Source organism: Canis lupus, chromosome 3 (genome assembly GCF_048164855.1).
Source record: "Canis lupus baileyi chromosome 3, mCanLup2.hap1, whole genome shotgun sequence".
Taxonomy (NCBI): Eukaryota; Metazoa; Chordata; class Mammalia; order Carnivora; family Canidae; genus Canis; species Canis lupus.
In genome coordinates, this window is record NC_132840.1 from 48,826,675 (window position 1) to 48,839,281 (window position 12,607).

The window sequence follows — 12,607 nt, forward strand, 5'->3', positions numbered from 1 at the left end:
CCATCACCTATTTCCACCATCCCCACACCCTCCCCTGGTGACCATCAAATTGTTCCTCATAATTAAGAGTCTGTTTCTTGATTTGTCTTTCTCTCTCTTTTTTTCTCCTTTGCTCTTTTGTTTTGTTTCTTAGTTCTCCACATGGGTGAAATCATATGGTATTTGTCTTTCTCTGGCTGATTTATTTTGCTTAGCATAATACTCTCTAGCCCCATCCATGTCATTGCAAACAACAAGATTTCAGGGCATTTTTATGGTTGAATAATATTCTAGTGTGTGTGTGTGTGTGTGTGTGTGTGTATCACATCTTTATCACATCTCACATCTTCTTTATCTATTTATCTGTTTTTATCTGTATTTATCTTCTTTATTTATCTATTATCTGTTGATGGACACTTGGCTTGCTGCCATATCTTGGGCTTCTTCACAGTGAAGCAAACAACCAATAAGAATAGAAGATATTGGGGATCCCTGGGTGGCTCAGCGGTTTAGCGCCTGCCTTCGGTCCAGGGTGTGATCCTGGAGTCCGAGGATCAAGTTCCACATCAGGCTCCCTGCATGGAGCCTGCTTCTCCCTCTGCCTGTGTCTCTGCCTCTCTCTCTCTCTGTCTGTGTCTCTCATGAATAAATAAATAAAATATATAAAAAAAGAATAGAAGATATTTGCAAATACCATATCTGATAAAGAGTTTGTATCCAAAACATATAAAGAATTTATAAAGCTTAATATCCTAAAAAACAGGTAATCCAGTTAAAAAATGGGCAGAAGATATGAACAGATGTTTCTCTAAAGGAGACATAGAGATGGCCAACAGACACACGAAAGGTGTGCATCATCATTTACAATTAGGGAAATGCAAATGAAAACCGCAGCGAGGGCCCGGAGGGCCGAGGCAGAGCTGAATCGCCGCCGCCAGGCCCGTCGGTGCAGGTGGAGGCCACCTCCCTGGGGCGGACGCACCTTCCCGAAGCGCGCTCAGCCCTGCGTGGTGCACCTCACCCGGCTGCTTGCAGATGGAAAGAAATTTGATTCCTCCCGGGACAGAAACAAGCCCTTTAAATTTATGCTAGGCAAGCAGGAGGTGATCCGAGGCTGGGAAGAAGGGGTTGAGTGGGGGTCAGAGAGCCCAACTGTCTCCCCAGACTAGGCCTACGGTGCTACTGGGCACCCAGGCATCATCCCACCGAATGCCACTCTCATCTTTGACGTGGAGCTTCTGAAATTGGAATGACAGGAACGGCTTCCTCCCCGAGCTCCCCATTCTTGGATGTGGAGGGATGTGGCTCCTCCAGAGGCGAACACGCGAGTCCCTGTGGAGCTTTTCCTGATGTTCCACTACACTCTTTGTATAAACATCAACCCCAATTGAATGTGTTCCTCACCCAGCTTTGCTCTTTCCCTTTCTCCTCGTATGTGTGTTGACCTAAACTACATGCCATAAACCTCAAGTAACTCATTTTATTTCGTTTTCATTTTGGGGTGAAGGTTCAGTTTCAGTCTTTTGGATCTAGATTTCCACTTATTAGTCAAATATTAACCGCACAAGTCATAGGTTAACTTCAGAATAGGAATTGGTGTTGGGGGGGTGGATTACAAGAATATTTTATTTTATTTTATTTCATTTTCGGATGCAATTTTTATCTATTATATATTAAGCATTCTTACTGCTGCTCTGCAAAGCCATAGCAGGTTTGAGGCACTGTTCAGGGCTGAAGTAACTCTCCCAGTTGAGAGCTGTCCTTAGGTTGAATTAAAGCCCTACCTGAAACTGAAGTGGGGAGGGGGAGAGCCTCTGCCCCCACTACCCCTCCCCCGCTACCTTTTGGAAGCAGATTGTTCTGAGGTATTTGACACTACAGGTATCTGTCCCCAGGCCAGCAGGGACCTCCAAAGCCCTCTTCATGGCCTGACTCTTGTTTTGTTTTGTTTTCCATCCTGTGGTTTTTCTAATGGATATTCAGGACTTTTGTAATCTCATAGTTATCTGAGCTTCACTTTCCAAATTTTAAGGACTCTAATTGAAAGTTTAAATTGAAGGTGCTGTTTGTAGACACATAACACCCGATGAAGGCCCAGCCACCATGACAAACCCTTGAGTGTTGTCTTGAGAAAATGATGCCGATCATCACAGCTTCAATATCTCCTGTTTTTTGATGTTTGGCTCCCCCTGCTGGTCTCAGAGTTTTCTGGCTTTTTCTTCTCCCCCTCTCACCCCTTCCTTTCCTGTGTAGTGATTTGGTGAGAGAAATTATTGCTGCCTACCCCCTACCCGCACCTGCCCGCACTACGTATGAGTTTCAAGTTTTATTATTGCAATAAAAGTACTTTATGCTGGCTTTTCTAAAAAAAAATAAAAACATAACAAACAAACAAAAAACTACAGTGAGATATATCCTCACACCGGTCAGATTGGCTAAAATCAACAACACAAGAAATACATGTTGGCTAGAATATGGAGAAAAAGGAACCTTCTTGTAATATTGGTGGGAATGTAAGCTGATGCAGCCACTGTGAAAAACAGTATGGAGGTTCCTCGAAAAGTTAAAAATAGAATTACCCTGCCATCCAGCAATTGCACTACTGGGTATTTACCCAAAGAATACAAGAACAGTAATTCAAAGGAATACATGTACCTCTATATTTATAGCAGCACTATCTACAATAGCCAAGATATGGAAGCAGCCCAAGTGTCCATCAATTGTCTTGATTTTTGATGGGAATACTTCTAATATTTCACAATGGAATATTATGTTTACTGAAAGCTTTTGGTAGTTAGATCTTCTATCTGGGTTAGGAAGTTTCCTTGTATTCCCAGGTTACTAAGAGTTTTTGAAAACAGAAATCAGTGTTGATTTTTTTCAAGTGATTCATGGACATAAGGTTTTCTTCCTTTAATGTGTTACTATAAAGAAGAGCACTAATAAATTTTCTAATATTGAATCAGTGTTGCACTTAAAGACTAATTTGTTCAACACTTCATTTATTTGACAAATATTTATTGAGTGCTTGCTATGTAAAAGCAGTGTTCCCAGAGTTGGGAATGAACAGAATGAACAAAACAGAAAATAAGTGCCTTCCTGCAGGGACCATATATTCTAGCTGGAGGGAGACAGACAATTTTGTAAAAATGTAAAATGTATAGTATGTCAGAGAGTGATAAATACTGTCAATCAACGTTGTTTGATAGATAACTCTCACATTGAAATTCATTTCTAGAGAGTTTGTAATTTTGGTGTTTATTTCCTCTTTCTTCCCATAACATCACGTTGTGGTTACTTTATAATTTTATTGCAATGGGTCAGTGTGATGACTGATTTTTGAAATTTTTTGAGGTTTTTCTTTGTGATCTAATATTTATGAATGGAATATTCCCCAAGGTAGAAATCATACAAATATCTCTATTCTATATAGTGCTGTAAACTCATCCCCTAAATATAGCAAAGAAATAGAAAAAAAGAACAAAAATTAAATATAAAATCAGACTCAAAGACACTGAACCTATGTATCTCCATGGACTGGTGGAGGGGCAAAAATCCCAAGTGGGGTGCTGGTCTAAAGCCATTGAACTGCTGGACCTGGGTCTGGAACAAGGCAGTGAAGGCTGGCAGCTCAATTCTGTGGGTAATAAGAACTAAAACTGCCTCACAAGACATGGGGCTGCAGCGCCTGAGGTGGGATTTCTGGCTCTTGAAAGAATAGGAAAACCAGCTGCTAGTCTCTGTTTAGGATTACAATTTATGTGCAGCAGTCCATGCAGGGAGGTGATAGGACACAGGAACTCATCTAAGTGAGCCTCTGCTTTACTGACCAGATCTGCAGTATCTTCAATATGCCTCAGGGCAGGGCCCCTGAGCTACTCCCACCCTGAGCTACTCCATCTAATGCTTTTCTGGATTGAGGATGAGTGTGGGGGGGTTTCCAGAGGCTAGCTTCAGATATCATCATGGCAGAGAAGACAATGATGCAATACCTACACATTTCTCAAGAAATAAAGTACTGCCCAAGAATTTTGTACTCAGCCCCAAACACTGCTGGACAGGGAGAGAACAGGCTATCCAGCTGAAATAAGCCTGCAAATAGAAACACCAAACTCAACCATCACAAGTAGGGTGACCATACCTCCTGCTTCCCCAGAGATAATCCCCATTTACAATGTGAATCACAGCATCATATTAATGTCACCGTCTTTTGCTCTCAGAGTGTACTGGTTTGGGTAATCAGTGATCATCCTACCAGAGGGGGAGATTAAAATGATAGAACAGGATTGAAAATGGATCTGGCTTAGACATGGTGAAATAAAGTTGAAATTTCCCACTCTTTTTTCAGGAATTACCCGAGAGTAATGAGGAGTATGATACACACACACACGCGCGCACACACACTCATACATAAGCACCATCTTCCATAAAAATTTGGAGACCATGAAATTACAACCTGTGAAATAGGGGAGGGCTGACAGAAGCATCTAAAGTTAAAGAGGAGAAGCTGTATCTCTCAGGAAGAGCCAGCCAAGTTTAATATTAAGGTGAGGGCGGACCTGAATATGTGAAGCCTGTCCTAGGAACAATGAAAATAAGGTGCTTATTTACCCTACTTCTAGGGTATTAGAACCAATGTTTAAGGATTTAAGAAAAATGAGGTACCTAGCTGGCTCAGTTGGTAGATCATGTAACTCTTGATCTTGGAGTCATGAGTTCAAGCCTCACGTTGTGCGTGAAGCTTACTTCAAGCAAAACGAAATAGGTACACCTGGGTGGCTCAGCAGTTGGGCATTTGCCTTCAGCTCAGGGCTCGATCCTGGGGTCCTGGGATGGAGTCCCGCATTGGGCTCCCTGTGGGGAGCCTGCTTCACCCTCTGCCTCTGTCTCTGTGTCTCTCATGAATAAATAAAATCTTTAAAAATAAATAAGTAAAAATAAAACAAAAACAAAAACCTTTAATCCCTGGGCTCAGAACAGTGCCTGGCCCAGAGCTGCTTAATGAGAGTTGTGTACTAAACAATTTATGGAATGAACAAGTTGTTAGGTGGTCCTATGAGAAAAACATGACTCATCCTCAGCATTTGTTTTAGGGACACCTGGCTGGCTCAGTTGGCGGACTCTTGATCTTGGGGTAGTGAGTTTGAGCCCCACATTGGGTGAAGAGATTGCTTTAAAAAAAAAGATTTAAGAAAAATGACAAGATTAAAAGACAAGTTGAGTCCATACAATCAGACCATTGTGTCCCAGGAATGATCAGCCTAGAATGATAATTCCAAAATGTGTAACAATGAAGTTTACAGATTTCATAAACAAAGAAATAATTCTTGGAGCAGCAAGGCAATTACATCACTTCTAAGAAAAAAGGAAATTGGGTTGCTTTCAAACATCATCATAATAGAGAAGACAATGAAGCAATACCTACATATTTCTCAAGAAATAAAGTACTGCCCAGGAATTTTGCCCTCAGCGCCAGACTTTTGCAGGACAAAGGCATTTACATTTTTGAGCATGAAAAACTCACAAATTTCCATAAACTGTTCTTGAAGAAACTGCTAAAGGAAGATTCTTCACAAGATGGCATCATGAGATGGGATTACTATAAAATGAGTGTGTGTATGTGGGGTAGTGATCTGACTAGAAAAAATTGGGACGAGAAGGAAAAGCAAAGGAAGGAATATTTAAAGCACACTGATTTCCTCATTTTTTTTTTTTAATAGCCAGGGATCAAAATATCCCATTTAAAGCTGATTTTAAAAAATCAAGTAATAGAAGTATGTGTAAACATATTTAATTTAATTTATTATTATTATTTTTAAAGATTTTCTTGGGGTTCCTGGGTGGCTCGGTAGGTTAAGTGTTTGCCTTCAACTCGGGTCATGATCCCAGAGTCCTAAGATGGAGCCCTGAGTTGGGGGTCCCTGCTCAGCAGGGGAGTCTGTTTCTTCCACCATTCCCCCTGTTCATGCTCACTTTCTCTCTCAAATAAATAAATAAAATCTTTAAAAAAGGAAGAAGAAGAAAAAGAAGAACCTGAAAGGCTAGGAAAACACAGCATAAAATAGCATAACCACCAGGTGAATAGGGCTAAACCCATCTATTCCTTCTTTTTTTTTTAAGATTTTTATTTATTTATTCATGAGAGACACACACACACACACACAGAGGCAGAGACACAGGCAGAGGGAGAAGCAGGCTCCATGCAGGAGCTTGACGTGGGACTCAATTCCAGGTCTCCAGGATCACACCCTGGACCGAAGGCAGGCGCTAAACCGCTGAGCCACTGGGGCTGCCCAAACCCATCTATTCCAAGAAAAAAAGACTTTCAGATTAAATCATAAAACAAACATCGGGGGGATCCCTGGGTGGCGCAGCGGTTTAGCGCCTGCCTTTGGCCCAGGGCGCGATAGTGGAGACCCGGGATCAAATCCCACGTCCGGCTCCCTGCATGGAGCCTGCTTCTCCCTCTGCCTGTGTCTCTGCCTCTCTCTCTCTGTCTCTCTCTGTGACTATCATAAATAAATAAAAAAAAATTAAAAAAAAAAAACAAACATCGGTGTTTTATTCAAGGGATTTGCCTACAGCAAAGGCTTCAGAAAAGATGAAAATGGAAGGGCAAAGCTTTATTGGGCTAATGCAAACAAAATTTAGTAGGCTTATCTTAATATCACACAAGGTTACATTCAGGGCAAAGGTAAAAAACATCAAACGAGACCAAGGCCATTTTATAATTAAAAAGGATAATTCACAAGAATATAAAGATATTTGTGCACAGATAACATAGCATCATCATTTAGAAAGCAGGACTCCAGAGAAATAAGGAGAAATAAAAACACAATAGTGGTAAAGGTTTTAATTTACTTCTCTCAGATTCTATCAGGTCAAACTACTTGTAAAGATATGGAAGGCTTACATGACATAATTAATAAGTTCTATCTCATTGATACGTATCAAAATCTGTATGCCCAAAACAGGGAATATACATCCCTTTCCAGGGCTCTTAAGACATTCACAAAAATCGATCCTTGTTTAGACCACAAAGATAACTCAAGTATTTCAAAGATAGAAAGTAGTACAGATAACATTGATCTCAGATCTCTGATCACATGAGATAAAACTGAACATTAATGATCCAATCAGAAACAAGACTCTAATCCCTAGAAGTTTTAAAACTCTGCCACTTTCTCTTGAAATTTAAAAACTCTTTATCAAAGGCAAGTCAAACACCAAAATTTTAGGTCCTCCATAAAACAGCAATAACAGAGAAGGATACATCAGAAATTTTGGAATATATCTAAAGTAATACCTACCTATATCTAAAAACTGCCTCTTAATCTTAAGTACTTATATTTACAAGTAAAAACTGAATCATTAAGCATCCAATTCAAGAGGTCAGAGAGTGAACAGATGCCTGGGTGGCTCAGTTGGTTAAGCATCTGCCTTTGGCTTAGGTCATGATCCCAGGGTCTGGGGATTAAGTCCCTAATTGGGCTCCCTGCTCAGCAGGGAGTCTGCTTCTCCCTCTCCCTCTGCCCCTTCCCCCAACCTGTGTTCCTTCTCGCATGCACTCTCTCTGTCTCAAATAAATAATAAAATCTTTTTAAAAGTCAGAGAGGACAAAAATACCCCTTAAAAAAATGGAGAAAAAGGAATTAATAAAGTTAAAGACAAAAAGTAATAAATTAGGAAACAACAACAAAAATGGTAGCACCAAAAAATACATCTATGAAGTGAAATAAAAAATACAATTTTATTTTTTAAAATATTTTATTTATTTATCTGAGAGATAGCAAGCGAGAGAGAGAATGAGCAAGGTGAGGGATAGAGGGAGAGGAAGAAGCATACTCTTCCCTGAGCAGAGAGCTGGATGTAGAACTTGATCCCAGAACCCTAGGATGATGACTTGAGCAGAAGACAGACACTTAACTGATTGAGCCACCCAGGCACCTCAAAAAATACAATTTTAAACGGTAACATAATTAAGAAAGTAAAAATATGCAAAACAAGAAATTAGGGGGAAATTAACAGGTTCACAAAAGACTGCTTTGCTCCACTTGATGCAAATACACTTAAAAACCTGGATGAATTGGATAATTTGTTGTAAGGAATATGATTTTCAAAAATTGACTCTAAAAGTTTTAAAAATCTAAATTGTGAGATTACTGCAGGAGAAATAAAGAAGGTTGTCAAAGGCTTACTCTCCCCAAAGAAAGCACCAGGCCCAGAAATGTTCAACCAGGCAGTGATCAAATCTCAAAGAACAGAACATTTTAAAGCTACTTAAATTGTTCCAGATTAAAAACAAAGAGCAAAAGCTTCAAAAATTTTTTATGATGTGAGCATAACATTGATTCGTAGAACCAACATCGTCACATTCAGGAAGAAAATGATAGCTCATGCTCACTTTTGAATATCAATGTAAAAATCCTAAGTATTAGCAAACAGAATCAAGCCACATACTTAAAAAAAAAAAAAAAAAAAAGCAAGACACATAAACTTCTTCCAGAAATAAATTAAAAATTTTATTGGGTGGAGAGTACCTTGGTGGCTCAGTCAGTTAAACATCTGACTCTTGGTGTCAGCTCAGGTCATGATCTCAATGTCATGGGATCAAGCCCTGTGTTGGGCTCCACGCTCAGCACAGAGTCTGCTTGAGATTCTCTCTCTCTTTTGCCCTCTGCCCCTCCCCCCATTTGCACACACTCTCTAAATATATAAGTAAATAAATCTTTAAAAATATTTGTATGAGGAATCTATTATAAGCAAGACTTATTATATTCATATTAGGAAACTACTGTCACAGATCTTGCAGAGAGCATAATGGGCAAGGATGGATGTCTCCTCAGCCCCCAACCTGTGTGGTGAGGCAAATTCTCTGGTCTTTAAGGCGCAATCTTCATGTTTCACCCATTTTTATCAGTCAACTTCCAAAGTATAAGATGCTATCCTAGCCCTGTTCCCCATCATTGATACCTCATCCTTCTGTGAACCTACCTGCAAAGTGCTCCCCATACTGATCTAGAATCTTCTGGAACTTCTGCCCTACAATCGACATATTCTACTCTATCCTCAAGCACTCTGAATGGTTCTACGCCTCCAGTTCTGTCTTTACTGAAACACAGACCTCCCTGAGGATGCCTGAGAACACCCGGGCCTGTTGTTCTCTAACACCCTGCTTCCCTTAACTCTTGTCCAAAGTCTTGCTTCTTTAAGATTTCAATCATGTGATATCACCATCCACTCCCCTTGATGGTATCTCTCTACTTTCGTACTCACTGAAGACATCGCTCTCAGTGATGCAAAAAGTCATCTGTCATGTGTATGGATATTTTCACATTCACGTTCGTGACCTTAGCTCTTCTGTTCACTCCACTGCTCCCACCGGGGCTGCCCTGCTCACTGCCCAAACTACATAAGGGTACTCGCTGGTCCTGCCTCTGCTCTACATTAGCCACCCATCCTTACACCCTGAGCTGGTCATCAGCAACCATCCCTATTCTCTTACCAGGAGCTGCTTTTTATTTGCTTCTTCAGCTACTGCAATAAGACAAATCTCTGACCCCCCCATCAAAACGCCCAGTCTGTTGAACCCAGTACTTCTTCCCCACCCTTCTTCCTCCTCTACTTCTCCTTATTCAGCTTAGATCCCAAGACTCAGTATTCGATACACACATGCACACATGCCATGCCTATCTGTCCTCATAGACAACTTCCTCTTTTCCTTTCCAGAGAAAACTCTGGCTTTTGTCTTCTTTCTTCCCACCTCTTACAGCAGAAGAGGCTACTGTCCAAGCCAGAGTTTCTCAACTTCAGAACTATTGACATTTTAGGCTGGAACATTCTTTGTTGGCTGGTGTGGGGGGGTAAGGGTGGGGGTGGGGCTGTCCAGTGCATTATAGACTGTTAAGCAGCATCTCTGGCCTCTACCCATTGGATGCCAATACTCCTAGTCATGACAACCAGAAATGTCTCCAGACCTGACCACATTTTCCTGGGTCTGGGTGAGGGGTGAATGACCCCTGATTGAGAACCACTAGTCTAGACTCAGCCCTCTCCTTGTGTCTGGGAGTCTACCTTCCCTCTCACATATATACAACCTTTTCAGGAATCATACAATAGGAAATATCTTTTCCTCTCCTCTATAGTCAGAAGCTCTCTCTCAACTGGATTCTTTTAATAAATACTTAAACATCTTAAAACAAAAACAAAAACAAAAAACAAACAAACAAAAACCCTTCCTCAGCCACACTTCCATCCCCCACCACCAGTATCTCTTCTTTCCCTCCCAACCACATCTTACAAGCACTGTTTATTTGCCCTGCTTCCATTATTCTCTATTTGATCGTCTCTCCTTCAAATATGACTCAGGGTTCTTGGCATTCCACCCCTGTAGCTTTCCTGACAGTTTTAAGTGACTTCCATGTCTATAAATGCAGTGGGCAGTTTTCAGCCTATGGCCACAGGCACAATGGAGAAGAACTAGATTGAGGGAAGTAAAGATCATGAATTTGGTCCTGACCCTGTTGAATTTCAGGTATCTCAGAGACATCTTAGAGGAGATATGGGGTGGACATTGAGACACTGAGGCTGGAGTCAGAGGAGAGGTCGGGGCTGAGACGTAAACTGCCTGGGTCTCCTGCAGTGAACCTAGGTGTGTAGGTTGTGGGTGTGTGTGTATGTGTGTGTGGGTAACTAACGCCGTAGGTGTAATGTCAAGTATCTTGGCAAGGGGCGATGGTGGGAAAAGCAATTAGAATCACTTGAAAGGCTTGAAAAATGCATATTCCTTGGGCCCCACCCCCAGTTTTTAATACAGTTAAAACTGAATAGCCTCCCCGTGATGGATAATTTGCATTTCTACAAGTTCCCAGATGATGCTGAAAAGCTGCTAGAACAGGTACCTTGGCAAACCACTGACCTACAGTGCGGAGAGGAGGCCCAGGGCTCGACCGGACCCTCCAGCATTTACGACTCAGAAGCAGAGGTGAGCCCAAGGGAGGCAGCGGAAGGACCAGGCAAGAAAGGACCGCCACCGGTAGGTTTGGATGGAGAGCGGCCGAGGGCGACGATGCAGAGGCCCCAGGACTACATCTCCCAGGATGCCCCGCGCCGGCTCGCGCCCGCCCCCTGCAGGCGGCTCCGGGAGGAGCGGGTAGGATCCCGGGAACCTTTCGCGGAGCATCGGTGAGCGCGGGGAGCCGCGGCTGCTGCGGGCTGCGGCGGCGGCGCGGCGGGAGCGAGCGGGGCGGGTGAGTAGGGGCGATGCTGGTCGTCGTCTCCTTTGCGCCTCCGCCGCGTCGTCTTCCCGGTGGAGCGGGCGAGCCCTGAGGTCCGAGGGTCCGGGAGCGGGGGCGCAGGACCGTCCGGCTGAGAGGGAAGGCGCACTGCTGCCGTTGTCGCCGCGGTGGCCCCGGTTCCCCTCCGCCCGGCGGGTCCCGCCCCCAGCCCGGGACGGATGTCTACCCTGTCCTGCCCACCCAGCCCGGGAGCTGCGGGAGCGGTGCCGCAGGTGGCCGCGGCAGGGGGCCGCCCCCCTCCCCGCCGGGCCCCGCGGGCTGGCGCAGGAGCCCGGGACCGAGGGCCAGCTGACTCCGAGGACTGCGGCCCTGAGAGGCGCCCCCAGCCCTCGCGGGGGTGGGACAGGTGTGTGGGCACGCCCGACGGGGCTCCCCGGGGCCCCGGAGCCTCCCGCAGCCTCCCTCGTGCTCTTCTCAGCTGTGTGTGTCGGGGACCGAGTAACCCTTGGCCGCCCTCCGCGTCCACAGAGCTCCGGCCCCCTGTTGTCCTGGGGTGACCCGGGAAGGCGCTGGCCGCGCGTCGCCCGGGCCGGCTGGCGGTGCCACAGCGCAGTGCACCTGCCGAGCCCCGGGGGACCGTTCGGATGCTTTGGGGTGGCCGGTGATGCGGAGCCTGCCAGGAGCGCAACAGACACATCCTCCTTCCCCAGTGTCTTTGAAATAAAACCAGTTGTGCATCCTTATTATTTTTTTAAAGGAAGTGTGACCCCAAATATCTTATTTTTATTTTGTGAGAGCTGCAATCTCCAGCAAGCAAGTTTACATAATAAGCAGTATAAGGTTTGAAAAAAATATTACTGTGAAGGTGCTCTGCCTTGCCCTCTATCGGAAGAATTATGTTGGAGTGGTTGACATGCTTATCCATTAGCAGCTGCGGTAGCTGGAGGCAGGAGATAAAGTGTTTTTGAGTTAGCGTCACAGCTCAACCCTTCAGGACTCATTTAGGTTTGAGAAGATTTTTGTTATCCAGTTTCAAACACGACGGTATTTCAATGTTTAAGATGGGAGAGGAGAGAAGGAGCAAAAGTTTGTCAACCCTCATTTCTTACGCTACAGAAAAGGGCTTTGCATGAGTAACTCTCAAAGCAAGCACATTTGGCAGCTAAGTCTAGATCTGAAGCTGAACCTTTGTACTTTATCAGTTTTAATAGTATTTCAGTTGATTTGGCTGTTCTAGGTAAATAATATCATCATCTGTTAAGGCGCAGCAGATGTCTCTTAGGAATGTTTGTACTTTTTATTTATCTCCCATTAGCCATCCTCTCTACAGTGTTGACTATTTTGGACTTGGTTTTAGAGGAATGCTCCCATGGGATCTTCACTAAGTATAT

The 12,607-nt window shown here is 43.6% G+C and overlaps 1 protein-coding gene and 1 pseudogene across 1 annotated transcript in view; both read left to right on the forward strand.

Annotated features, from left to right (window-relative positions):
• The first annotated feature begins 854 nt into the window (after window positions 1–854).
• On the forward strand, window positions 855–1,232 carry LOC140625837 (peptidyl-prolyl cis-trans isomerase FKBP1A pseudogene; annotated as a pseudogene).
• A 9,882-nt stretch (window positions 1,233–11,114) lies between these two features.
• SPECC1 (sperm antigen with calponin homology and coiled-coil domains 1) overlaps window positions 11,115–12,607 on the forward strand; it is a 280,020-nt gene continuing 278,527 nt past the window's right edge. The window contains exon 1 of the mRNA XM_072820972.1: window positions 11,115–11,228. The gene's annotated coding sequence lies outside the window, so the exon portion shown is untranslated. The remainder of the gene's footprint in view (window positions 11,229–12,607) is intronic.